We start from the raw sequence: 24,942 nt of genomic DNA on the forward strand, positions 1-24,942 counted from the left end.
CCTTTATGACCTCTCAAGACAAAAATTGACTCAACCTAGACCTAAGACCTCGAAATTTAAAAACAAGATGAATGACCCTTTGAAGATTTTATTTACTTAAACAAACCTGAACCAACAGTGCCAAACAGGAGGGGAATAAAAGACACAAACTCCTCCACCAGAGTTATGGCATGCCTAACGGAATGCAACATGATCACACTGATGGGACACCTAATCATGAAATGCAAAGAGCTTTGATCTCTGGTGGAGGGCTACTAGACCGACTCTAACACATTCCATGGCCTAACATCGGAAGATCCAGACGCATTTTTGTTTGAATTCAATGTGATGTGCAGGGGGTACGACTATACCATCGATCCCCAAAAGCTGAAATTATTTCCCTCTACATTAAAGGGGGTTGCTTTACGATGGTTTATGGGGTTAGGTGGAGGTGTTATAAACGACTGGGATCAGATGAAAGGTGCTTTCCTGAAAAAATATCATGATTATTGTAGGTCTAGAGAGTTAAAGGATGAAATATTTCAGATGGTAGCTAGACCTAATGAGACACTAGAAGAATATGTTGAACGTTTTCAATATAATCTTCAAAGATCTCCTTATGCATCATTACCCTTACCTGACAATGTATTAAAAAAAACATTAATTAAAGGGATGAAGGAATAATGGGTTGAAACAGTAAATATAATGCGAAAATGAGACATTTATCAAGAAAATTTTGCTAACATCATTGATTTATGTATCAGGTGTTCACGAGGCAGCACAAGGCTAAAACCAGCGGAACATGACAGGTTCACAAGGGACAACAAGATCTCTGGAGAAGGAGTAACCTGCGCAGAAATTGGAAATTTACTGGAGAATTTCAAAACTGATATATTGGGGACTCTGACAACGTAGCTCAATATTATGCAAGCGAAACAAAAACAAGCAGAAGCAGAGCAAAACCTGGCAATATTCTGCCCCAGATGCAGAAAGAAACATAGCCACAAGGAGTGCCCACTAGATGCAGTTCAAGTCTGCACTATTTGTACAAAAGACCACTCCACAGAGAACTGCCCCTCACTTCCTGGTTTGAAAGTAGTATACAAAGAAGCGGAGGAAGAATCAGAATCGGTGTACCTACTTAATCAACGCCGTCAATGGCAGCCGCGACAATCAAGTATGTCCTTCGATCCGTCTTCTTCTTTCCAGCCTCTGCAATATCATGCTCAGCAATATAATACAATGTGGCAAAATCAACCTTCCTTCTCAAACTGGTCACAACAACAATTTCCCTCATCTCCATGGCCGAATCAAACAAGCCAATCTAATTGGCCAAATTTTCCCTACGCTCCACCATATTGGCAAAACAATGCATATCCAACACAATGGTCCCCTCCCACTTCGCAGAGTCAAGCCTAGCAGACAAACTGGCAAAGACTGATGAATCAGCCAGCAGGAACCATTCCACTCCCTCAACCTACACTGCCAGCGCCATATGCACTACAACAAAATCCCCAGTCCAACTTAAGACCGCAACTCCCAGCCCAACCCAACCCGAACCCAAATAACAAACCGGTTCAATCTGTTCAAATAATCGAAACACCAGAACTAGAAACCGATCTAAGGGAGTGCAACAACCTTCAATTAAGGTCTAGGCGCATTATAGAAACTGAGGGAGACAAAAATGTTCAAGTTGAAAATCAGTTACCCGCAGAACAACCATTACAAGAAGAAGATGTGGTCAGACAACAGACTCATGACCAAGCAACCACATCTTCTCCCCAATTCCCTGAACGATTAATCATACCGCGCCCTATAGAACATCCCGACTTTGATATTCTAGGAGAACTAAAGAATTTGTATATAAAAATCCCACTCCTCCAAGCTATCCAAGATATCCCAATATATGCAAAAACCATCAAAGGGTTATGTATAAAAAAACCAAGGAGGAGAATAACAAATAACTCAACAATCCAAGTAGTTGGCACCCTATCTGATCTATTATCAGGAAGAGAAGCCCCTGTCAAATATGAAGACCCAGGGAATGCAATAATGACAGTGCAAATCAATGGACAAACCTTCTCAAATGCCCTAGTTCATTTAGGGGTTGCAATTAATATTTTAACAACCACCACTTGTCAAAAACTAGGCATTACATCAGTGGAACCAACCTCCACCTTATTAGAACTAGTTGGCCGATCAGTAGTTAGGCCAGAAGGTACACTACACGATGTAATGGTATCAGTAGATTCCTGGCAATATCCTGCCGACTTTCTGATAATCAACCCCGAAAACCGACTCGATGGACACCCGTTAATTTTAGGTATACCTTGGCTTGCGACTGCTGATGCTTGCATTGGCTGCCGACAAGGCAGTATGACCATAACTAGAGGGAATAACATCAAGAATCTAGCTCTATAACCTCCAGCCCAGCCAAGTGTAACAATAATAAAAACTAACAAACATCCTGTATCATACCTCACAGAAAACTTTATATCCCCATTAACCATAGAAGATGCCCTCAATTTTAAAGATCAAACAGAGGATGATGTTATTAACAACTTCATTAACCAATCTGAATCCAGATCCCATGTACAATGTCACATGATAGAGGCAGCATTTGAAAACGAACTAGAAGAAGATCCTCTCAAAGACACTCATGATCAAACAATACCCACTACCTCTGTTTCAAACAAAAAAACTATAGAGATTGAGCCAGGAATTACCTTGAACATCAACAATAACCTGACTCCTGAACAAGAAGAAAAGCTAGTCCAACTACTGAGAAAATATAAGGAAGCTTTTTCATGGGATTATTTGGACATGAAGGGAATCGATCCCCATCTGTGTACACACCACATTTATATAGAAAAGGATTTTAGACCTGTTCACCAACCCCAAAGGAGACTCAACCCTCACCTGAAAGATATTGTGAAAGCTGAATTACAAAAACTTTTGGATGTAAACTTTATTTATCCAATCTCGATAGCGAGTGGGTCTCTCCACTAGTAGTGGTGCCAAAGAAGAATGGAAAGTGGAGGATTTGTGTAGATTATAGAAATTTAAACAAAGCAACCCAGAAAGACCACTTTCCCCTTCCATTCATTGATAAGGTATTAGATACATTTGCAGGAAAGAAATTCTTTTCTTTCTTGGATGGCTTCAGTGGATACAATCAGATTCAAATTGCCCCTGAAGACTAGGACAAAACTACTCTTACCTGTCCTTGGGGAACATTTGCCTACATAGTCATACACTTTGGCCTATGCAATTCCCCTACCACATTTCAGAGGGCCATCCTTAGCATCTTTTCAGATTTAATAAATGAAGGGCTTGAAGTATACATGGATTATTTCACACCATACGGAGATGATTTCGAGCTAGCACTAGACACATTGGAAAAGGTGTTGTAACGATGTATCGCCACCAGGCTCTGCTTGAGCCATGAAAAGTGATATATGATGATGATCGAAGGGCTCATCCTAGGTCATTATATCTCAGTGGCTGAATATAGGTAGATCCTGCCAAAATTCAAATAATTTTGTTAATACCTACTCCTACCACACAGATAGAGGTACGCAGTTTTCTTGGATTTTCTGGTTATTATAGGAGATTCATAGAAATTTTTTCTCAAATAGTTGCACCTCTATACGCACTGACATGGAATGTTGATTTTGTTTGGAGAGATAAATGCGACCGTGCTTTTGAGGATCTGAAAAAGCTTATGTCGACAGCCACAGTGCTCAGAGGCCCAAATTGGGACCTGCCATTTCAAATTTCATCAGATGCTTCAGACAAAGGCATTGGAGCAGTCCTTGGGCAGGAAGAAGACAAAAAACCATATGCAATCTATTATATTAGCAAGAATTTGTCTCCTGCTGAGCTAAACTATACTGTTACTGAAAAAGAATTTTTAGCTGTAATACATGCTGTAAATAAATTTAGGCATTATATCACTGGATATCTTGTTGTTTTATATACAGATCACTCTGCCATAAAATATTTAGCAAATAAACCTATTACAAATAGTAGAGTAACAAGATGGTTGATTTTATTGCAGGAATTTGACATCACAATAAAAGATCGACCTAGGAAAGAGAATCCTGTAGCTGATTTTCTCTCACAAATGCCAAAGCCAGTGGACGCAGCAGCAGTCGAAGATCAATTTCCAGATGAACATTTATTTGCTGTTACTGTCAAGACACCCTGGTATGCTGATGTTGCAAATTATTTAGCAGTAGGCAAATTACCAAAGCATCTAACCCCCAATGAACGAAAATAGATTGTGCAACGTAGTACCCGATTTTCTTGGATTGGGGGCTACCTATTTCATACAGGGGCAGATATGCACATCAGAAGATGCATCCGTGAAGACGAAATATTTGACATTCTGAAAGCCTGTCATGACGGACTGTGTGGCGGACATTTCGTAGATCGAAGGATTGGTCACAAGGTTTTGCAAATAGGTTATTATTGGCCCACAATTTTTAAAGACGCTAAGAAATTTGTTCAAGTCTGTGACAATTGCCAAAGAGCAGGACGCCTTGGACAGTTCAACGAAATGCCTTTAAACCCACAGTTAGTAATCGAACCATTTGAGCGTTGGGTGTTCGATTTTGCTAGTCCGATCAACCCATCATCAAACCAGAAAACATATATTCTAGTAGCAACAGAGTATGTTACCAAATGGGTTGAAGCATAGGCACTTCCAAGAGCTACAGGGGACTCTGGGATTCATTTCTTGTTCCAAATATTTGTGCGATATGGCCTCCCAAGAGACATAATCATGGATAGAGGACCACAGTTTGCAGGTAATAAAATCGCTGCAACATTAAAAAATTATCACATTCAGCACAAAATTACCACTTCGTATCATCCATAGGCAAATGGCCAAGTAGAGAGCATGAATAAAGTGATAGAGGCAATATTAACAAAAACCATTGCATCACACAGGCATGATTTGGCTTCAAGATTTCCAGAAGCCTTGTGGGCATACTGAACAACGTGGAGAAACACCACCAGTTATTCACCATATCAGCTAGTATTTGGAAAGGAACCCATATTTCCAATAGAGTTCAAAATACAAACATTAAGAACAACACAAGAGATCAGTCTGGATTTAAATGAGGTCCAGACTAACAGATTACAACAAATTAATGAGCTAGATGAAATTAGGCTTTCAGCTCTTCAACACACTGCATTAATCCAACAGCAGAGAGAAAAATGGCACGACACCCTGATTAAAAAGAAAATCTTCGACGAAGGAGATTGGGCACTCCTATATGATTCCAGGTTTCAGGATTTTCCAGGAAAACTTCAGACTCGATGGCTTGGACCGTATGAAATCCAGAAAGTGCACGAAATGGCACCATTACTTTGAATACTATTGATGGATCTAGATGTGATGTAGGAAAGTGTTCCCTCTGCGGACAGAGGCAACCCCTCTAGCCCTAGAGTGGGTATAGTCACAAACAAGGACAAATCAAAAATAACTTTCCTTAAACAGTCATAGTTGGAGGCCTACCTCAACCGGTGGTCGATGGAGTTCCGTTGCACTGCTCCAGCTTCCGCTTCCTAATGAGTAATCAACCTGAAACAATGCAAATGAAATAAAACAAAGCACGTAACTGGAAAAACAATGATCTATTTACTCACAAAGTCAACAAGTCATGAGCTATCAAGTACATTACATACAAGACATAGGAAAACATGATTGATTGCATTAATAACGAAATAAGAGTAAGCTTACAACCAAAGTCTTGACGTCACAAACCTTCTCAGAGGGATCCAGCCAGCATGTTCCTCAAGCATTCACTCTTTGACGATTGATCTCCCAACCTACAAGTCTCTCTCACTCACAAGTTTTACACAAGATTAAGGGCACTTCACAACCTTCCTCAAGCTATCAACAATCCCACACTTGTCACACTCACACCAGCTATCTAGCAAACTCACAAACATTAACAACACTGCTCCACTAACCAACTATCAGCAACCATTCCAAAAACTAGCAGTGCATAGCAATGGTGAGAGTTTAAATAGGAGGAGTCTCCATGAAAGGTAGAAGAGTGAGCTTATCTCCAAGGAAGGTAGCACAAATGACGGAACAACCATGCCAGAGAAAGGAGGGCGATACAAACTATGCTAACAACTAGGTCTGGAGTCATCTGGAAGGCCGACTGTTGGAACAAATTCACCCAATCTGGATCATCGCGGGTATATAACTGATCTATAGCGCTGACATCACTATTGAATAACATATCTAGTCAGGTCATCGCTAAAGATTACAAGCGACCTCGCGCTGGCACATAAAATCGGACCATCGCGGGAATCAGGTGTACTTCCGCGATGGCAGCGCTTCCGGACTATTTAGGAGCGCCCTTCAGCTTATTTATTTAACCAAAAAATTCGATGAGGCAGATAACTTAGGAAAAATGGGTCATTTGGCAACATCAGAGAGCATTTGTCTAATATGAGCATGTTTGGCTTGGACACATGACACAGTAGGAAGACTGGAGTGAAGACAGTGACAAATTACTGTGTAACAGATGCCCCTTAAAGCATGAAGCCTGAGAGAGTGGGAGGGGTGAAATGCTTTACGAAACTGACTGAGCTGGAACACCATCTAGAAGAACCTGCACGCAGTGCAACTGATATCTCTGATAATGAATTACATGTAGTCTAGGCATGGGCGCAACCATCCAAAAGACATACGAACTAGGTTTGTGGTATGGACGCAACCATCCAGCTAATGAGACCATGATGATGATAAAGGTATGGTTGCAGCCATCCATGAAGACTCAAGTATGGTCGCAGCCATCCATCAATGAGTCATGTAATGATAAACCAATCCACGCAGCCCGAACATCCGATCATGTAATCTGAGTTCGGGGTCTTGAACCCATCCGATCATAGTACAGATTCTAACATGCGAATAGACGTGCTGAGGTCGAGCATGATAGAAAGTCGCTTGATTACCAGTCAATGATGAAAACCGTTAACAAGCGCGGGAGAAACCACCAATAATGCCAATGGTTCTCAAGGTACTAGCTAGCACAATCCACAAAGTGTGAAAAAGGAGCTGAAGTTGAACACTCGTGGAATCACCCAATCGACGACCAATGATGAAAGTCGACCGTCAGGTGCGAAGAACTTTCCATTGAGGCATGCAAGCTATAAGGTACCAAAGGGGATCTCTAGATCAATCTCCTGGATAATGAGCTGATGTCGACAGGAGACGGCCCATCGCAAGAGGGCCATAATGTTTCCCCCATCAACGACACGAGATGAGGAACAAGTGGTAGATGGTGAAACAGAGTACCAGAGGAGAAGGCAAGGGTGTAAACTGCAGAAGGATTATACTCTTGAACATGTCGGCGACACGACTCCGGAGGGTGGCAGCATTCAAACACCAAGGGATCAGAGGCTCGATGGAGACGGCATGAATCAGATGGAATGAGGCTAAATGACAACCCAAACCCGCAGAAGGCCAAATGACGATGTATGGATGTCCCAACCCGACAAGAAGCAAAAGTGTCGATGTTCAAGAGTGACTAGCTGCCATAGACAATCAATGATAAACCTGTTGTTGAGTCCAACCTAGTAATAATTTAACGAGCCCTAGGAAGGAGAAGCTCGAGTCTCGTCATGGTGACGAGTCCAATGTCGTCAGGGTTTAACGAGTCTGACATAGGTGAAACTCAGAGTCTTTTCATGTTTAGAGAGTTTGAAAAAGACATGGAAAAGAAAACTCCAGGGGGGTCCTTTTTCGTAAATTTGTGTCTCTCGAGCCCGAAAAAGTATAAAACAATACTCGAAAGAACCACTCGACCATTACGATCGAGGAGTACTTTTCGTAACTAGTGACTTCGACCCGAAAAAGTAGAAAAGTGGTGGAAATCACGTCGTTTCGTAACTGATAACGAGCTTGAAACGACAAAGGCCCGGCAATCTTTTCGTTTTTACAGGGTCAAAAAAGAGCTTAAAGGCGACTGCCTCTTACTTCTTTTAACGATCCAAGAGGGATAACTCGGCTATCTTTTCTTTTTCAAGCCAGAAAAGAGCTTAAAGACGACTTGTTCGGATCAAGTGCTCACGAAGCTGACATAATTCCACTACCTGTAGCTCTGCACAAAGCACGTCAAACGTGAACCCATTCGATATAAAATGAACAATATACATAGAAACATAGTTAAAAAAACCACATTTTGACTCACCATGTGACAAAAATGAGAAAAAACCCACATTTACAAAATATAATTTTTAAATTTCCAAAAATTACTATAAAAAGGGGTTAATCCAACCATTTTTACCATAGTTACTGTTCATTTCACTGTGGAGCATTTTGGAGCACCGAAGTTGGTGAGCTAATTTCGGCTTTGTTCATCCATCATTCACCCCAAAACTTGTTCCAGGTAATTAGTCCTTGTCCTGCGCTTCAATTCCATACCTTTTTCATGCATTTTGAACGTTAAATGTGTTAGTTAAGGCGGGTTTTTTGGACTGAGCTCCGCCGCTCGGTCATCATGGGTATAGCCTTTGGGTCCGCAATGACCGAAAAAATTGACACATAACGCGCTCCGATCATCGCGGAAAAGTGATGTACTTCCGCGATGACCTGCGAAAAAATACAACTAGCAACCTCGCGTCAGTTTTTAAAACAGACGCGATGACGACGCGAACTTATTTTTTTATGAAAATTACGCGTTGAATTTGGTCAATGAAGTGCTAATTCAATTTTTTCGTCATGCAGGTGATAATGGCATTTGTCTGGCAAGAACGAACACATGATGATAACGACATAGAAGCTTTCTCTGACATGGGGTGCCGAAATGCATTATGAGCATGCAGATTGCTCAAATTCTTCCTAACTCTGCATCTCTGATCACAACCTGATTTACTGGAGCTACTGATCCGGGCCTGGAATCCCACTGATGGGAAGTTCATCATCCGAGGCCGGGATATTGAGTTTGACGCTACAGACATATATTTTTTGACCGGGCTGTCCTGTCGAGGTGAGAGGCCTATTCTAGAGGGGCAGCGACCCGGGGGTGATTCCTTAGAGATGTTGATGGCTCAAGTGTGCCCACAGGCACGCAAGATGAGGAGTGGGAAGGTGGAAATCCCAATAGTGGACGACATAGTCCTTCATGCTATGATTTCCATGGTAACACGAGCAGCGGGCTCCCAAGCCCAACATGAGGCTTCGAAGACCCATCTCCGGCTGGCTCTCGAATGTCTCAATCCAACCATGTTTAACTGGGTAGAAACGGTGACGGCGAACATGAAGAGGCAACTCACCAACTGCCGTTGAGGAGAGACGAAGCAGTTTGGTTATGGATCCATCTTAGTCCCGCTCATGCTGGAGCGGGTGCCAGCATTGCAGTTACAGGACATGGATTTGGATTTGCCCAGACCACGTGAGACTAGGGCCACACGGTGGGCACACGTCATGCCACGAGGAGGTGGCGGACGACCAGTGGCGTGGGGGACATTATTCCGAGAGTGGTTGGAGCGTCAGAAGATCTTTGTGGAGGATTGGCCATACGTCGGCATGGACTTCCGCGGAGATCCTGACATGCAGCTACCTGCTGGAGAGCAGTGGGATGATGGTGGTAAGACACTTGATCACATTTTTTGCATTATTATTTTTTATGATGTTTTTTTTTATTTTTCATGTATATGTCCTAATGATGAACGCTATGGTATGCAGATGTAGGACCAGTGAGACCCATCGGGCTGGCTCCAGAGGCGCGGAGGGATGCGCAGGGCATTGCAGCACTAGCCTTGGCTCCTCCAGTTGATGATACGGTGGAGACAGTGGCCTGGAACCTTGAGGGCCTAACAACAGGGATTCCAGATTACATGGGGATCGAGGAGGTCCCCATAGCGTTCCAGATCCACACAGTAGGAGTGGAACCCAGGGTGCACCGCTTGTTGAGGCGGGTGGCACAGGCAGTGGTATGCTATAGGGAGCATAACCCGCCGTAGTAGACACCTAGGTTTTTATTTCTTGCTGGTGATTTTTTGAGAGACGTGTCTCAGATGTATGGAGAACACAGACTCTATTTAGACATGTACACTTATTCTTTGAGCACCTCGGTGCGCCACACGAGATATATATATATATATATATATATATATATACATATTCCTATGGTTTATTATTGTGTTTTACATGCTTCTTGTATGCTGTTTTGATTACATGTTACGCAAATGTCTGTCTAATACATGATTAGCCAATGCATCAGTTAACGTGTTTAATCGTTGTGGAATATGCTGATATGTAATGAAATCAAAATTCCTCTCTAACAATTTAACACATAAATACAACCTTAAAATCCGATGGTCTCTGACGGAATATCGCCCATTGAGTTGGTGGACGACAAGCTGAGAGTCCAGGTTCACAACCAATGTACGAATACCGAGATTAATCACCTCGGCCAGTAACTCAATAACAACACTATATTCAGCGACATTGTTCATGGTACAACCTAAACAAACACCTTGAAGGTCTATCAACTCACCATGAGGATCGTAGATCACCCATGCCGCAGAGGACAAGTTGCGGGTACTGCGGCAGGCACCATCAGTGAAACCAACGTAAGGTGCACCAGACATCTGCACAAGAAGCAAAAGACACAATAAGCGGCAATCATGCCTACACACCAAGCCAAAACATGAAAACACACACACAACACACCTGCTAAAAACACACGTATGTACAAACCAAAGTGCATGAAATTCACGCATAATACTTTTTCAAGTAAAGCCCATTTCGAGGCTTATCGAGAGGATTCCCTTCATAATCAATTAGCTCGTAGGCCCCTTTCTGCAAAACTCGCTTTACAATATAAGGCCCGTGCCACATGGGCTCGAATTTGCCTGCCCCCAGCTTATCATTCGCTTGATCGTAGAGCAGGACTAAATCTCCTTCAACAAAAGAACGAGGATGGACAGTATGATCAAAGTGAGTTTTCACTCTCTTCTTCTGTGCTTCAATAGCTAGAGAGGCTAGCCGACGGGTCTCATCCAGCCGTTCTAGGTAAAGAAGGCATTCTTCTACTGAAGTAGTGTTGGGGAGTAATTCGACGGCTAATTTCAAAGAAGGGATCTCGCACTCGATGGGAAGGGTAGCCTCCAGTCCGTAAACTAATTGAAATGGAGTGAAACTGGTGGCATCCTTCACAGAAGTTCGGTAGGCCCATAAGGCAGAGAACAACATCAAGTGCCAGTTAGACTTGTGCATGCCAACGGTACGTTGAAGCATCGTAACTAGAACCTTGTTGACGGCTTCTACTTGGCCATTGGCCTGAGGATAGTATGGAGTCGAGCTATCATGCCACAAGCCTAGCTGGGTTGTTAGCTCAGTCATCATGTGATTACGGAAATGCTTACCGTGATCAGTGACGATAGCCTAAGGGACTCCGAACCATGAAATAACATGATTAAACAAAAATTGCGCCGCTGTGTGACCGTCTTCAGATAATGTGGGCATCGCCTCGGCCCATTTTGTGAAGTAATCAACGGAAACGATGATATACCCATGCCCCCCGGCCGAGCGAGGGTTACAGGTCATATAATCAATGCCCCATTTTGCAAAAGGGCCGATGGTAACAACAAGGTGCAATGGAGCGGGAGGCGCATGCATCTTCCACTGGTAGATCTGGCACTCGTGACAGGAGCAGACAACAAGAATGCAATCCTTAAAGATGGAGGGCCAAAAATAACTGGCGTGGAGGATCTTTTGAGCAGTCGCATATCCGGACATGTAACCACCACAGGCGCCAGAATGGTAGTCATTTAAAACCCGCTCAGCTTCCTCGAATGTTAAGCATTGGCGGAGAACAGAATCGACGCCGAGGCGGTACAGGGTGTCCCCATTAATACGATAGGGCTGAGACTGATGAGGAATCCGTCGCCGAGCATCCTTAGGTACTTCGGGATGGAAAGAAGACGTCTGCAGATAGACAATGATATCCCCGTACCAGGGATCGAGGGTGCTAATTAAGAATAGGGTTTCATCCGGTACATGGTCCTCTAACCAAGAGGGCACGGTAGAAGATGGCAAAGAGCAAAGAAACTCAGCAAAAATGAGGGATTTCTTAGACTTGGCGGTGGTGAATTCCAAGTCAAACTCTTGGAGGATAACGATCCACTTCGAGTACTTGCCCCCCAGCAGATGACGTGACAGGATGTACGTCATCGGGTTGCAATTAGAAACCACTATCGTAGTACGCAACAAGATATAATGGCAGAAACGTTGGACGGCACAAACGACGGCCAATGCCAACTTCTCGACGTAAGCATATCGAGTTTCCGTATCTAAAAGATTGCGGCTGAGATAATAAATGACATGCTCAGTGTCATCATCATCATCTTGAACGAGAACCATGCCAATAGTGGTATCGGCAGTGGCTAAATGCAGAGTGTAGTCTCGATGATAATTCGGAGGACGCAACAACGGAGTAGAAACAAGGAGAACCTTAAGACGCTCAAAGGACTCTTCAGCAGCGACATCCCAATGAAATGGGGTATCCCGCTTCAACAACCGCGTGAAACCTTTGGCCACTTTGGCATAGTTCAGAATGAATCGTCGTAAAAAATTCGCTTTGCCTTGCAAGCTCTGCAATTGCTGCAAAGAAGCAGGGGGAGGAAGATTCAGAATAGCCTCGACTTTAAGGGGATCCAAACGGATTCCCTCTCGGGAGATGATAAACCCAAGAAGTCTACCTGACTCAATGCAGAAGACACACTTATGGGGATTAAGCTTGATACAGTAGTGTCGACAGCAGAGAAAAATTTCGTGAAGATGAGAGGGATGGTCCTGTCATTTTGCTGAATGAGCTGGTAGATCATCCAGGTACAGTTGCACAATGTGTCGAATATCATGGAATGCGTAGGACATTGTGCGTTGGAAGGTAGCACCGACGTTTTTCAAATTGAAAGGGAGCTTTTTGTAGGCGAAAGTGCCCCACGGACAGATAAAGGCAGTCTTGTGCTGATCTGTGGGCGTAATATTGATCTGGTTATATCCAGAAAAACCGTCCATGAATGAATACATTTCGCTCCCAAAACACTCATCAATGAGCTGGTCAATGAAGGGTGTGGGGAGGACAGGCCCTGTTAATATCACGGTAATCAACACAGACTCCGATAGTACCCTATTTTTTAGTCACAGGGATGATATTGGAGACCCAATTTGTGAGTGGGATGGGGTAAATAAAACCAGCCTTAAGAAGCTTTTCAACTTCCGCTTTAATAGCTACAGCCTTTCAGGGGTGCATGGGGCATAGACGCTGGCGAACAGGCTTAGCACCCGGATACGTAGGTATCTCATGCACCACGATGCTAGGATCGATGCCGGGAATTTCTTCGTAAGACAAAGCAAAGACATCACGAAATTCGCGAAAAAGAACAGTATAGAGCTGAATCTCCTCCGAAGTACAAGTTACTCCGATATGGATATGCTCAACAATCTCTGGTTTAACATAGATGTCGATAGGCTGGGTTTGGGTGATGTTTCCCATGTTCCCTTCAGAAGACACTTGATAAACTTGAATGGGTGTCTGAAGGGGTTGGGATGGGAGACAAGGAGCAAACCGCTCGAAACAAGTAAGCATTTCCCAGTGGGCAGGGAGAAATGAGGAACGATGGTGATGATCAGACCAAGGGGGTTCCTCGAGAGACATGGTCTCAATAATAGCTTCATTAGAAGGAAATATTTCCTTTAAAGGGTTTGAAGAAGCGTCATCTCCAAGCCATGGGGAATGAGCATACGAGTCAAGAGCCCTGCTCGAAAGAGCAGGTTCAGAAGATGGAGCCGATGCAGTAACAATTTCAACGTAGTTGAGCTCGGCAGTACTCAACAGCATCTCATCGCCCCATGAGTCTATCTGATCGACGAGGGGAAGAACCCAAGGATCAGAGCGAACAGAGATCATATTAATAGGAGCGACGTTAGGAGGTGGGAGTGAAAAAACACCCATCAGGGTAGGATCTTTAAAAATTCCAGCTCCCACACTCTCACATGGGATAGAGGTATGCTCCACAAAGGGCACATTGCCTTCGGAAGAGGAGGCGAAGAAAGACAACTGGTCTAATGTGACGATCTTCCCCTGATGAGGGAAACGAATGACACGTCATAGAGATGGAGCCACGGCTCGCATGGCGTATGTCTAGCTGCGTCCCAGGAGGAGGTTGTAGGTAAGATTAGCACCAACAACTTCAACTTCCACTTCGACCGTCTTCCCTTCCAAAGTAATGGGCAAACATTGGAGTATACCGTAAGGGTGAGACTCTCTCCCATCAAAGGCTTCCAAGGTCGTAGGAGACTGGCTCAAAGTCGGAGAACCAATAGCCTTCCAACAAGCAACAGGCATGATGCAAGTTGAAGTGCCTTCATCAATGACTGTACGATGAATCGTTTTGGAATTGATGATGACTTGGATAAGGAAGGCAATTTGGTGAGGCAGCCTTGGTATATGGCTCTCTAGGTCAAAATTAATCAGATCCGAGTCAGCCGGGTCAATGCCACCGATGGCCGATAGCAAGGACTTCCTTTGAGAGGGGCAGCTCTAGAGAACTTCTAAAGCGGACATAGCTGACAGAGCCTGGGCTAAGTCCTCGATGATGCTATAGTGCTGAGCAGCACGAGCATTAGGGTTGTAAGAAGATTTCCAGAGTACACCTTTAGGAGGGGGTCGGACGGGCGCCTCAGTGCTAGGTCTCTCGATATGGAGCGGACCAAAATTGGGCGGAGGAGTGCTAGAGGGGACCTCAAGCTCTTTCCCGGCAGGCGACGGATACTCTTTTTCCTGAGTACTAATGTGGATGGGAATCGTCCCAGCCATAAATACTTGAGAACCAAAGGGAGAAGAGGATTTGGATGGATCGGCCACCATTTGCGTTTGCTGCGAGGGAAAAGGCTCTTTGAGCACGACAGGAGTCCTGGGAGCACCTTTCAACAAACGACTAACTTCAGACCACCTTGGGCAGTCTTTGGTATAGTGATCCTCGTCACAGATAAGACAAGGATACTTGGGCTTGCATTTGGCACCTTCCTCGGGTGGAGGTTTAGGGGAATCCTGCTTAGGTTGATCAACTTTATTCTTTCCTTTTCCTTTCTTCTTTCCTTTCGAGGCTTTATCCGTCGTGGTGGACTGGACGGCGTTAACCTCGGAAGTATTACCAGAATTGGACACAGCTTGAGAAGTATTTTCATTCGGAGCATTCGACTTTTGCTTCCCATGGTTCGCGGAAGATTTCTTAAAAGGCGGATTAGTAGAACCAATGACACCATCAACGGATGGTGTTGGTGGGGCTTTGGAAGTTCCGGGTCTCGCGGCATCAGGCAAATAATCATATAGCGTACCAGACTGGGAGTAAACCAAGTCAAGGTACTGAGCACGCGCAATAGCTTGCTCTTCAGTTACACATGCCCCCATAGCAATGTCCCGTGCTATCGGACTGATGAATGAGGTCGTGAACCAGTCGGTGAGAAGCTGATCGGGAATCCAAAACTTAATCAAATGGCGACGCCGTCTCCATTCATGGATATGATCAAAGATATGCGTAGCCGTTGTTTATTTTAACGATGTCAGGAGGTGTGTGCCCATTTCATATTTAATCGGCAACTGAAAATGAGTTAAAAATGCAATAGCCAACGAGTTAAAATCCTAAAAAGATCCGCGAGTTAACTCAATATACCATTTAGCAGCAGAGCCAGTGAGGGTCCTTTGAAAAAGGCGGAGCCGGATTGAATCATCAAGCCATGAATTCGACGAACACCATAGATGATAAGTCATGACGTGGGCTTGGGGATCTTCTCCAGCTTTACCATCGAATTTGGGACAATCACCGGGAATCTTAGTTGGAACCGGGGGCCAATACGGATTATGAAGAATAGGATCATTTGTCAGTTTGGACACATCCGGTAATTCCAACGTTGCTAAAAAGGGTAATTGAGGGTTAAAGGACATCTGAGGCCACGGGTAGGAGGTAGTACCAGAGTTCCAGCCAGCTATTGGTTTCCCCCATTGATTTTGTCCAGACGGATTTGGCCCAGGAGGGTTTTGTCTGTAGGGATTTTTTCCATAGGGGTTATAGGATGGCTGACCCTGGATTTGCCCCCCAGCATTCCATTGATTACCAACTTGGCCTGCAGGAGCAACATAGGGTTGCTGGTAATTCTGATAAGGACTCACCTGCAGTTGTTGATAATTTTGGTACAGGGCAAATTGAGTTTGCCCTTGGGATTGCTGGAAACCATAAGGTGGCTGGGCTCCAAACTGAGCCTGGGAACCAGGCTGCGTTTGATAGGCCGGTTGAGATTGAGATCCAACCTGCATTTGAAGACCAGATTGGGTCTGGAGCCTGGCCTAGGGCTGAAAACTGGGTTGAGCTTGAGAAGCAACAATCATTTGAGTGCCCGGTTGAGCAGGCCCAGATGGATGTCCTTGAGAGAATTGAGGCTGAGCCATCTGGCCAAAAGGTTGACCTAGTTGAGATTGAGATTGACCCATTTGCCCAGAAGGTTGAACTTGCTGGGTGTTGGGTTGTCCTTGCACAACCGAGGGCTATCCTGATGGACCAGATGGCTGAGCGGACTAGACAGTTGGTTGACCTGATTGGATTTGAGGTTGACCAACTTGTCCAGATGGTTGACCAGACTGGACAGTGGGTTGGCCTTGCTGAACGTAAGGTTGACCGACTTGCCCAGAAGGGTAGCCTTGCTGGACACCAGGTTGGCCTTGTTGCATGTAAGGTTGTCCCGGATTACCAGAAGGTTGCGCAAAATAGGTAAAAGACGGACCACCAGAGGCCGAAGGTTGTCCCTGGAAGGGTTGTCCTTGTGGGCCTCCAGGTTGCCCTGGATAAGATTGTCCGTAATACTGCTGCCCATAAGAGGGTTGCGTGTAAGACGACTGGCCTTGATAAGGTGGTCCTTGAAAATTCACAGGAGATACTTGGCCACTGCCATAACCAGTGGTGGCCCAAGCAACGGATAACGGGACCGTGACCTCAACCGCAGGCTGAGATGGCAAAGGTCCTGGATGATAGATATGAGCCCCTCTAGAATCGTAATAATGAAACGGATTTTGAGGATCCGGATTCTGAAGAGCATGCAGATATTGATCGTATGCCCCCTTGCTGGAATGGAACCAGAAGAAGGTGGGGCACTTAGTGTAGGATCAACAACTCTGGTACAGATGCCGATGGGCCACTATTTGCTGACCCGACAGAAGGTCCAGCAACAGAGGTCACAACTGAGGATGCAGTAACGGCACTAGCAACAAGGGTTGAAGAAGCCACACAGACAGTCGGAATAGTCGGGACTGAGGTGACAGACACATTGTGAATTTGAGGAATAAAAGACTCCGAGGTCGGAGTGATGGTGTGAGACCACAAAAAACTCGTAAGGGAGGTCCTAGAACCCATAACATCCCTCAAAGCCTTATAGCGTAAAGGCAACGTAACACCAAGGGGGCTGATATGAAAAGGTGTAGTTTCCGTTGAGATGGGAATTTCACCGCTCGTCGCAACGGATTCTTCACTCATGACAGGGGATGTGTCCTCCATATCAGAAGACGACATTGGGACCGAAACACTAGGAGGAGTATCGGGAATATCTTCTTCGGAAGGCTCCCAAACGGGGTTCCAGTGAATATCGTAAGTCTTGTCCTCTGGAGCGCGAGAGTTAATCGGTTGGATACTCGGAATAACAAGGAGAGTATCACTGACAACCGGTACCTCAGGAGCAACAGAAGAAGGAGACCCTTGGTCACTTGGAACGGGAGACGAGACCGATGATTCCGCCAGGATGATGATTCAAAAACCCTTGGAAAACTAATGAGAAAGGACCCTACTCAAGATAATGCAAACAAGATCTAACTGGGTAAATGTGAATCGTGGCCGAATAAATTTGAAGACATAGGAACAGAACTTGACCTTTTCATCTTTAAAGAGTCAAGAAAAGGAAAAAAAGATGACTCTAGTCACCTTCAAATGTTTAATGAGCCCGAAGTGACAAGCGCTTAGATGGACCTTTTCTTTTAGGGAGTCCGAAAAGGAACGAAAGTGACTACTCTGGAGAACTAGGAAAAAGGTTTACCAGACAGATCCGTAAAACTACATATACACCTTGGCAGTCATATGAAAACCAAGGACTTTACGTACGACAGTCAATCTTCCCGAATGATGTGTTCGGTGCATTACAGATTGTAAGGCGGTAGACACGACTTCCTATGGATAAAGGATGATAAACTAGTGGGGTCTCCCAGCATATACTCGATGGTACATGGGAGCACAATTCCATGCTAGACCACTATTGAGCCACAGAAGGAGGAATCACCCAACCTTGAGTGGAAACAAAAGTGACTAGTTTTAACAACACCGGAGCACATCTCTAGCCTAGACCTCTAAATAGTGTGCGTTATGTTCCAATGCATTGTTAGATTTATTCAGTTCATTTTAGAGTTGATCTTGGATTATGTTTCAGTTTTCAGGCCTTACCGTATGTATATAACAAATCCTAGGATGCAGCTAGAATGAATGAAAATATCTCTTTTCTTCGATGAACACCTACCTACGGGAGGGTAGAGAGATCATTCCCAAACCAAGAAAACCAAGACAACAAAGGCAGTCAGTCAATGCAAGCAGACATCAATTCCTAAAGTGCACAGATACTACTAATGAGAGATTCAAACATTCGCTTTCCAATATGTAAACTTGAAATGCAAATTCACTTTCACTTTCGTATACTAAATGAATGCAATTCTTTTGATTTTGATGTCTCTAATTCTAGAAAAAGCAAGCGAGCAACAAGCAAGTGTGGAAAAACGGTTGATCCAAACAATTGTGATCTATGTTCGAATAGTGAGGAGAAATTGAATCAATGCCAAAGATTGGTCCAATAACAATCACTAAACAATCAACCAAAAACAAACAAAGGGGAAGGCTCAATCAAACCAACAACAAGCTGCAAACGAATCTTTGAGCAAACAAGCAACCAAGCAAAACTGATCCAAGAGACTTGAAACAATGAAACTAGGTCACAGAAGCAAGAAAACAAGATTCATTCAACAAAGCTCACAAGAGAGTGCCTCAACCTATAAATAGTGAAAAACAAGTCATCAAACAAGTGAGAACAACAAGGGACTAGCAGGATTGATGGACTCAGGAGGCAGAATTGAGAAAATCAATTCTACAGCAATCAGCGCGGGTAATACACAAGCAACAAGCACTGATAAAGAACACGCCGCAGCAACAGAGCGATGTCAGCGCGAAAGTACACGACTTTTCCGCGATGGTCCGATTTACAGAACCGTCGCGACTGTTAGGCATAATTACGCGATGAACAGGATACTACAAAAGGGTGAGCGCGATGACAGTGCGACTATTAAATTTAAAGCCGCAATGATGTTCAAAACAATAACAGGCGAAGCAAAACTCCAAAATAAAAAACAGTCAAATCTTTAATCAAATAGGGGCATTTCCCAGATCCAGCCAGGAAACTCAGAAGACTGGTAACTAATCCCCAAAACTTCAAAAGAGACCAAAACAAAAAATTCAAGACAAGAGTAAAAAAGAAAAGAACAAAGGTGAAATCTCCCCAGCGGAGTCACCAATTTGTGATGCAGGAAAGTGTTCCCTTTGCGGACAGAGGCAACCCCTCTAGCCCTAGAGTGGGTCTAGTCACAAACAAGGACAAATCAACAATAACTTTCCTTAAACAGTCATAGTTGGAGGCCTACCTCAACCGGTGGTCGATGGAGTTCTGTTGCGCTGCTCCAGCTTCCGCTTCCTAATGAGTAATCAACCTGAAATAATGCAAAGGAAATACAACAAAGCATGTAACCGGAACAACAATGATCTATTTACTCACAAAGTCAAGAAGTCATGAGCTATCAAGTACATTACATACAAGACATAGGAAAACATCATTGATTGCATTAATAACAAAATAAGAGTAAGCTTACAACCAAAGTCTTGACATCACAAGCCTTCTCAGAGGGATCCAACCAACATGTTCCTCAAGCATTCACTCTTTGAAGATGGATCTCCCAACCTACAAGTCTCTCTCACTCACAAGTTTTACACAAGATTAAGGGAACTTAACAACCTTCCTTAAGCTATCAACAATCCCACACTTGTCACACTCACACCAGCTATCTAGCAAACTCACAAACACTAACAACACTGCTCCACTAGCCAACTATCAGCAACCATTCCAAAAACTAGCAGTGCATAGCAATGGTGAGAGTTTAAATAGGAGGAGTCTCCATGAAAGGTGGAAGAGTGAGCTTATCTCCAAGGAAGGTTGCACAAATGATGGAACAACCATGCTAGAGAAAGGAGGGCGATACAAACTATGCCAACAACCAGGTCTGGAGTCATCTGGAAGGCCGACTGTTGGAACAAATTCGCCCAATCTGGATCATCGCGGGTATATAATTGATCTATAGCATTGACATCGATATTGAATAATGTAGCTAGTCAGGTCATTGCTGAAGATTACAAGCGACCTCGCACTGGCACATAAAATCGGACCATCGCGGGAATCAGGTGTACTTCCACGATGGCAGTGCTTCTAGACTGTTTAGGAGTGCCCTTCAGCGCGTTTATTTAACCAACAGACACGATGAGGCAGATAACTTAGGAAAAATGGGTCATTTGGCAACATCAGAGAGCATTTGTCTAATATGAGCATGTTTGGCTTGGACACATGACACAGTAGGAAGACTGGAGTGAAGACAGCGACAAATTACTGTGTAACAATGGACATACCTTTAAAGCAAATGGCCACCGAGTGCGACTGTACCATAAACCGCTTACTCGGAATCCTTCTACCAGCAGCTCCGGAAAGATTCTGATATGCAAATCCTTGCTGAGGAAAATAATTCTTCCTCGGCATTGGTTCACTAAGTAATTTCATTGCTCTTAAATTTTGTACATAACTTTTTCTTTTTTCTTGTATAAATTACTTTCTGTATAGACTTTTGCATTTCTACATTTTTTGCATTTCGTTGTTCCTTTAAGAAGGAACAACATTTCCGCCGTTTTGTTGTTCCTTTTTGAAGGAACAACACTTTTGCATTTTGCTGTTCCTTTCCGACGGAACAACATTTCCGTCGTTTGTTGTTCCTTTCCGAAGGAACAACATTTCCGCCGTTTTGCTGTTCCTTTCCGAAGGAACAACACTTTTGCATTTTGTTGTTCCTTTCCGAAGGAACAAAATTTCCGCCTTTTTGCTATTCCTTTCCGAAGGAACAACACTTTTGCATTTTGCTGTTCCTTTCTGAAGGAACAACATTTTCGCCTTTTTTGGTGTGCTTTTCCGAAGGAACAACACTTTCATTTTTTGCTGTTCCTTTCCGAAGGAACATCACTTCCGCATTTTTGCTGTTCCTTTCTGAAGGAACAACAATTTTCATTTTTGCTGTTCCTTTCCGAAGGAATAGCATCTTTGCATTTTCGCTGTTCCTTTCCGAAGGAACAACACTTTCGTTTTCCGCTGTTCCTTTCCGAAGGAACAACACTTTCGTTTTTTGGTGTCCCTTTTCGAAGGAACAACATCTTCGCATTTCTGCCATTCCTTTCTGAAGGAACAACGCTTCCGCTAGATTGTTTTGTCGTTCCTTTTAAAAGAACAACCCTCTGCATTTTTTCCTTTCTGTCGTTCCTTCCGAAGGAACAACAGTTTCGATTTCGGATGATCTTAGGCTGTTCCGCTAAAGGAGTGGTATTTTATTTCGTGCTTGCTTTATTTGCTATTCCGATTAAGGAACAACTGCTGCTTCTCTTAAGGAACAATAGTTTCGAGTATGTTTTTTTTTCTTTTGCTTGCCGTTCCTCTTAAAGAAACCACGGTTTTGCGTGCAGATGTTCTTTTGCGGTCCCTCTAAAGGAACAACAACTGTTCCATCTAAAGAACAACACTTTTTGAGTGCATTTTTTTCTTTTTGTATGTGTGTTTCATCATTTAGAGGATTTTTGTGAACGATGGTCATTTAAGGCACAACTATACATTTATGCAAGAATACAAAAACTAGAGGATACTGAAATCAGCAAACCAAAGAAAAATCATTATCTTTAGAGAAATTGTCTTGAATCGATATGAGAAAAGAGGAAATGACACAACTATTTATATCACTTTGTTGTTTTTATTTTCACGAAAACCAATATGATTGATTATTTTTATCATGTTGGTTCTTCCTTAAATCTTGATAATTCTCTTTGATCATTATTATTGAATAAGAATAAGGGCATATTTTCTTCTATTGAGATGTTCAGACTTCTTCCACCATCCCTACTCTTAAGGAGTGTTGAGCCACCCTCTGTATATAAATAGGAAAGTGCTATATAAAAGAAAAGAAAAAAAGAAAAAAAAGAAAAATACATATCTATATGATTACTAACATGATTTGTCAGATGAAGGATAGGGGGTCTCATCAAGAGCTAGCCTACCATGATCATAAGGAAGAAAGTGAAGTGGCATTACCACTATGGCCACCACACCAGGGATATGATCCAAGAGGCACATCAGAAAAAATTCCTTGGAACAGGAGGTCTCATCACGAGCCGGCCTGCCCACCTTTCACTCCTTCCTGGTGAATGGAATTGTGATTCATCTGGTTACCAAGCCAACACAATGGCCTCCATTCTGACATCGCACAACACTTTCCTAGGCATACACAAAGGATTATGGTTCCAAGGGTGAAATAAGCAACTCTGTCAAGGTTATGGACACCTGTGGGCAATAGAGCTCTGCTGATGGTATTGAAGTCATATTTTTCATACACCAATAGTCATTATAAACCCTTCTTCTTATATCTTTATATTGATTTCAAATGAGATTATGTTATATAACCCTTTCGAACCTTTTATACATGAAAATCATTTATAAATCAATCATAATGGTTAAAGTGGATAATGACCGCATAAGAACTTTTACTTACGTCAGCTGTCCTATCCTCTATTTTTCGCATCATATCACGACATTTCCATATTTATTCGCGATTTCCATCATAAGCCTCGATTTCAGTAATCCGCTCATTTTTGTAAACATGTCATGGATCTATATGCCATTCCTTTATTCTACTGTACGATTGCAGTTCAACATGCTGCTCCTTTATTTGCCGGCCGAGGATGGCCTATCACATTTCAGGGGGGCGCGGGTGATCTCCATAATTCACTGGCATACGTGTCAACTCATTATTTGGAGGTATTATGACTCCATCAAAACTCGGGAATAGCAAGTCTAACGGTATTGTATTTCCCAATATGCACGACTTGCTGTTCCAACGCCATTTCTGTGTTTTGGCTCTGTAAAAATTAACAGTGAGCTAAAGTTTGAACAGCTTGCTATTCCATTGTCACTTCTGTGTTTTTTTTAACAATGAGCTAAAGTTTGAACAACTTGCTATTCCATTGTCATCTCTGTGTTTTTAACAGTGTGCTAAGCTTGAACAAAATGGGAGGCAGATCAATTCGCAGTGAACCGCAGGTGTTAATGGTCTCTGACGTTGCACGCGAAATCTTAGTAAGGGCAGGATGGATTGCCTACCTTAACCGTCTACAACAATCTAACGAGACGGTGGCCATTGAATTTCTGTAGAATTTGCAGGAAGACCATTCCATGGTGAGGGGGAGACAAATAGCAGTAACAGATGAGATAATTGCTGAAGTTTCAAGACTGCCAACCATTGGACCAGTATGGACCCTGCAAAAGATGAGACTACAAGCCACTATAACCATCTTCCGGGATGAAGGACAAAACCTTACTGTCAAAGGAAAAGTAGTCCTGTCGGCAACCCTGGGAGAGCCTTGGGTAGAATTGGCCAAAATTGTCCAAAGCTACATCACTTGCGATGGCAGAAAAGACATGGTAAGACCACGCCATCTCAAACTATTAGATGTATTAAAACAAAAATGTGCTGTGAATTTGCCCGTGTACAATTTTTTTTTTTATTGCATGATGCTGCCCAAAGTATAAGAAAATCTCGTCATGTAGAATCAATAGTAAGTCATCACGGTTTAATTTGGCTGATAGTTAGTTACAGTCTCACCCAACCGTAGATTAGTTGGGAAGAATTGAACTTCTCAATAGATGGGGGATTGGCCTTGCCAGCCCCAAAATGAAAAAAAACGCTAGCACAACAATTAGAGCGTAGAAATGAAGACAGTTTGTCAGATTGGGGAGAAGTAGAGGAATGCTGGGAAATTCCCAAGGAAATAGTAGCCAACCTGTCGAAATACACGACTCAGAGGACGAGCAACCCCCACAACTTGAAGGAGGGGAAAATGAAGAAGAGGAATTAGAAGAAAATGAAGAAGAAGAATTGGAAGAGGAAACTGAGCACCCCGGCGAGGAAGAAGGGGAGGAAGCAGAACCACCCAGCGAAAGCCCATTGCAAAACCATCTGCAAGAAGATGAATTGGCCCAAATTTTGGCCAATATGGATGAGTATGTCCAACCCCATAGCCCACTCAACCCTGATATTGAGGCAGGACCATCGCAGGAGCACTCTACTCACAGTAAGAGTGCATCTGAGGAGATGTGTGATGAGGAAGAAGAAGAAGGATCACAGGAACACTCTGCTCACAGTAAGAGTGCATCTAAGGAGATGAGTGATGAGGAAGAAGAAGAAGGACAATCTCAGGAACACTCTGCTCACAGTCAAAGTACACCCAAAGAAATGCATGATGAAGAAGAAGTAGAAGAATAAGCTGCCCGAGAAATAGTAGAGCAAACCAGGGTTTCCTCCCCTGAAAAACCTAATCAGGAGGACGAGAACACTGAAGAAGTGTTCCAGGCAGAAAACATGGAAATAAGCCAGGGCGAGGGAACAATCCCTGAAGAACAAAGCCCAAGCCCAAGAAAAGTAACAACTGTTTCTTTGAAGAAAACAAATGAAATCAAAAAGCTGCGAAAGGAACAACAGAGATTATTAAATGAAATTA

The sequence above is a fragment of the Pinus tabuliformis genome, chromosome Q (genome assembly GCF_031772625.1).
Source record: "Pinus tabuliformis cultivar Carrire ecotype Pingquan chromosome Q, CPIR1, whole genome shotgun sequence".
Taxonomy (NCBI): Eukaryota; Viridiplantae; Streptophyta; class Pinopsida; order Pinales; family Pinaceae; genus Pinus; species Pinus tabuliformis.